Source organism: Sorex fumeus, unplaced genomic scaffold (genome assembly GCF_029834395.1).
Source record: "Sorex fumeus unplaced genomic scaffold, SorFum_2.1 ptg000007l, whole genome shotgun sequence".
Classification (NCBI taxonomy): domain Eukaryota; kingdom Metazoa; phylum Chordata; class Mammalia; order Eulipotyphla; family Soricidae; genus Sorex; species Sorex fumeus.
In genome coordinates, this window is record NW_026606064.1 from 59,082,427 (window position 1) to 59,087,685 (window position 5,259).

The following is a 5,259-nucleotide window of genomic DNA, read 5'->3' on the forward strand; positions in this document are numbered from 1 at the left end:
ATGTCTATGAATTATTGTGCAAATAGAATAGTTAGTAAGCCCATACTATTATTTTAATAAAACTATAGAGAGAAAAGTTATACTCATGAAATCAGGCTCAAGTTTTTTTTTTTTTCTTTTTGGGTCACACCTGGCAATGCTCAGGGATTACTCCTGGATTTGCACTCAGGAATCACTCCTGGCCATGGTCAGGGCACCATATGGGATGCTGGGAATCGAACCCAGGTCAGCCGCGTGCAAGGCACGCCCTACCCGCTGTGCTATCACTCCAGCCCCCCCAGGCTCAAGTTTTAACTTTACAAATATCTTACAGTTTTTTCAAATTCAATACTGAATAGTTCTCTGCAAATATTTTGTACTTTATTATTATTTTTTAAGAAACTGGAGTCTCATCTCATCAAATCAGTTCCTCCCAGCATAACCTGCAGCTGCTACATTTTTGCGAATAGGGGGAAGACTGTGAAATTTATTGGTCTCAAGAGGTATCCTATGTCAAAATCCCCTCTATATGGGCAGTTAGTTTTTGACAAGGGAGCAAAGAATATGAAATGGTGTGAACACAATCTCTTCAACAAATGGTGCTGGGAAAACTGGATAACTACATGTAAGATAGTAAAGCGGAAATCATATCTTACACTTCACACAAAAGGTCAATTCAAAAGTGGATCAAAGACCTTGAGATCTGACCAGAGACTTTAAAGTACATTGAGTAAAATATAGGCAGAACACTTCAAGATTTGTAGTGAAGATACATCAAGGTGTTTTCAATGATTTGACACTACTTGCAAAGGCAACATAATAAAAAATAAATGAATGGGACTACATACAATTAAAGAACTTTTGCATGACATAAGAAACATAGACTAAACATAAAAGACAATGAACTGAATGGGAAAAATAGTTGCATTCAACACATCAGATAAAGGTCTGGAGCAATAGCACAGCGGTAGGGCGTTTGCCTTGCATGCAGCCAACATGGCTGACCCGAGTTCGATTCCTCCGCCCCTCTCGGAGAGCCCAGCAAGCTACCGAGAGTATCTCGCCCGCAGGGCAGAGCCTGGCAAGCTCCCCGTGACGTATTTGATATGCCAGACACAGTAACAACAAAGTATCCAGTGGAGACGTTACTGGGCCTGCTCGAGCAAATCGATGAACAACGGGAGGGCCTTTACCTTTACCTTTACCTAACCAAGATATGTAAAGTACTCATAAAAAATCAACAAAACAAAAACGCTATCACAAAATGGGGAAAGGAAATAAACACTTCTCAGAGGAAGACAGGCAGATGGCCAGTAGGCACATGAAAAATGTTCAGCATCACTCATCATCAGAGAAATCCAAATCAAATTGACAATGAGATGCCATCTCACACCAGTGAGAATGGCACATATAAAAAAATAACAGAAGCAATCTGTGTTGGTGGGGATGTGGTGAAAAAGGAACTCTCATCCACTGCTGGTTACAGACACTGTGGGAAAAGGTACAGAGTACTCTGTAAACTTAGAATTGAACTGCCACATGGCACAGAAAGTCTGCTTCCACATGGCACAGAAAGTCTACTTTTGGACATTTACCCCAAGGACATAAAAACACTCTCTCAAAAGGACATATGTACACCATGAATCATTGCTGCATTTAGTACAGTAATTAAGACATGGAATCAACCAAGGTGTCTAACGACAGATGAATTGATCATGAAGATGTAGTATATAACACACACAGTGGAATACTATGCAGATGCAAGGAATGATGAAATCATGCAATCTGCTGAATTGTGGTTGGAACTGGAAGATATCATATTGAGAGAAGTAAGCCAGAAGTAAAATACAGAATGATCTCACTTATCTGTGGTATATAAAATACTGGATAAGTAAATGTACTGTAGTAAAAGGGGATGCTAGATCACCCTTGATCCCAGTGTTTAGAGAGGAGAAAGAGAGAGAAGAAAAGAAATCTTGGGGGGAAGAAAAGAAATTGGAAGTAATGGGTAAATAGGCATCAGGGTTTCAGTTGTACTGGTGATAGTGGTGGGTGATATAGCCGTAGATCCAAAACACAGACCCAACAGAACTGAACACATGAGATCTAAGTGGCAACCACTGAAACTTTGTAATGTGTCTATCAAGTTGACAGGCAGGGACAGGGTGGGGGTTGAGTTGGGGAGGGTATATGGGAACACTGGTGGAGGTAAGTTGACACTGGTGGTGAAATATTACCTACCTAAAATATAACTATCAATAATGTTGTAAATCACAGTTCTTCAATTAAAAAATGCAAAAACTATATAGAGTTTCATTTGCTGGCTGGAGAAAAAGTACAGAGGGCAGGGTGCTTGCTTTCACATGGCCAGTCCAGTTTCTATTTTCAGCATTTCATATGGTCCCCAAGCACCACCACAGAGCTAGAAGTAAGCCCTGAGCATTGCGGGTGTGGTCTAAAAAAAACCTACACAAACAAACAAATAAACAAACAAACGAACAAAAAACCTAACTTTCCATTTGGGCTTACACAGACCAATACAGTGATTTGGTAATCAACCCATCATTATTTGTTCTGGTTCCATGAGTGAATGAATGAGTTCTAATTTCTAAACTGCAGGCGGTAAACCCACTATTTCCCCCTTCTGGAGCTGGAGGTGAAATTCCAAATAAATCCAAGCATCCTTTAAAGTGTATTTTGTTGTCAGCAAACAGCTTCAAGAGGGCTGCTGTACTTCCTATGCACTGACTTGAAGACCACACCCCAGCCCTCTACTCTCTAACCAGCACTGTGCTCCCTACTTCCCCAACTCCTGGTTGTGCAGACTGAGACAGGAGACTTCCCTGTAAGCAGAATTATTTTAGCCTACACCACAAAGTCCGAAGGAAAATGCAAGAAAAGTCCTGACCAAGAAAAATTGCAATAGGGGCTGGGGCAATAGCATAGCAGATAGGGTGTTTGCCTTGCACACGGCCGACCCAGGATGGATTCCCAGCATCCCATATGTCCCCCGACCACTGCCAGGAGTAATTCCTGAGTGCAGAGCCAGGAGTGACCCCTGTGCATTGCCGGGTGTGACCCCCTCCCCCAAAAAGAAAAACTGCAATATTTTCCTTTATTTAGAATTATCTCCGTCTCTTCCAGATGCCCAGGTCCCATCTTTGCTAGACTTTTAAAAGCTTTGCGAGATAGATCTTAATGTCCCAGTAGAATTAATCTACTATTGTATGTTATTAGCGCCCATGATGAAAAAATCACGGGCTACTTTTTCATCGATCCCCTTGAATGCAAGTGGAATTCATTTCGGAGACCTCTGTGTAGGAAGTTAAGACTACTTAGTTCCCAGAAGATGAGGTGTGGTTTTAATGAGCTCATTCAAGCGGGTGGGGGCGGAATGGCTCCATGTTTCTATTTTTGAAACGCTTATAAAGATTGCTGATTTGTGTTGGTTTTTTTTTCCCCTTCCAAGACAAAAGATGAAGATGAGACAACTCAGACTAGCAACCTGGCCAACCTGGTTTCTCAAGCGGCTAAAGGAGATCAGAGTTCAGTTTCAGCAGAGGCTGGGAACATCTGCTCTTGAGCCAACGCCAATTTCAAGGGATCCCCGTGCGCGCCCGCGTGACTTCGCTTCCTAACCTGCACCCGCACGCTGTGGCCTCACCAGCTTGGTGACCAGTTGCCCTTCCTCCTTCCCTCAAAGACCAGAGGCTTCAGTTAGGCGCCTGCTGGGGAGTGGGCAGGGAGGGTTACTTTCCCTTACTGTCAAAGCACTAGTACTTGAACTAACTGGGGTAGGGAGAAGGAAAGGGGAGAAGGTTTGGTGCCCAGCCAACCCCATCTCTCGTTATTTGCTAGTTGGGTTCACTTTTCCTGACTTGTCATTCACTTTTATCATCTTTAATCCCTGCTTGACGTCAAAAGCATTACTAAGAAATGATGGTTGCTTCAGTCCGACCAAGGGGGTTTTACTTTTCGCCCCACTCTAGAACTCGACTGCAAGAGAGCCAGAATTTCTTGGATTAGGGTAGCAACACGGACAGTCTGGGGTGAGGTGAGGGGCTCGAGGAGCACCAACCAGCAAGACGTTTGTACTTCGGGTCAAAGGACGTTCCAGGTTCAGTGACAAGGAGGAGTCGACCTTACACTGTCCGTCGTCCTCCCGGGGTGTCACAGAGCCTGGCTCATTGGAGGTGCTCGATAGTGGGTAATACGGTAGCGCAAATCGGTAGGACAAGGGGACTTTGCGGCTGGCAGACGCTATTTACCTTGAACTTTCTTCCTGCCTGACCTGGAGCACAGGCTTTCCCCGCAGGAAGGAAGAACAAGACAAACGGTCTTTGATCTTCCCGATGGGGACAGTTCCAGTAAAGGCCGGGAAGGACAAAATTCCAGGTTTGCGGTTGGAGTACATCGGGTCCCACTCTGGGTACCCGAATTCCGGCCCACCCTGCGGCAGCCTCTTCCGAACTCTGAAGAGGGAGAGACTGCAGGGCGGACCTGACCCACAACCTGACTCTGGCTCCCCGTGCTCCCTCAGTCGAGCAATTGCGGACGCAGGTGCGAGAGGCTCATCTCGCGTCGTGCCATCTGCCGTGGGGTGGGCACACCTCACCTCTCCATGCTTCTTTGCTCCCTGGAAGACGCCAGGAAAAAAAAAAAAAAGAGTGACGGCGTGTGGAGCTTAGCCCAGGGCCGGCTAGGCGGAGCGCACTTTGGGAATTACGCATCCGGTCCCCGGAACCGGGAGGGGGCAGGGGCACGGTCGCGCTCTCCAGTTACGCCTTTGGGGCACCCGTGACCACTAGGGTGTCCGGATCCCAGGTCAAAGGAAAACCCCGGCAGTGTCCCCGACCCCCCCAGGTGGAGGCGTGGTGAGTTCGGACTCCAAGACAGCCTCCGGGCGCGCCCGCGACCGCCTCACCCCGCCTTGGGCTCCGCCCAGGTGCCCAGAAGGCCAGAGGCGGACGGAGCAGGGGGGGGAGGGGGGGGCGCGGAATTTCCCCGCGCGGGGGCTCCAGCTTCCCCGCAACCCTGCAGCCTCTTTCTGTTTACTGAGAGAAAGGGGAAATGGAAAAGGCGGGGAGGCGTCGGCCGGCGTCCCCTGCGCCGCCCCTCGGCGGGTGCAGACGCAGTGAGTCAGGGGCTGCCGAGGGCGGCTGCTGCACCCCGGCAGCCTCGGGCTCTGGGGCCGGTCCCCTTGGCTTCAGCCTCGAGTCGCCTACCCCTCTCCTGGCCCTGGCGCGACGGGCTCCAGGGGCGCGACAACTGGCGGCTCTT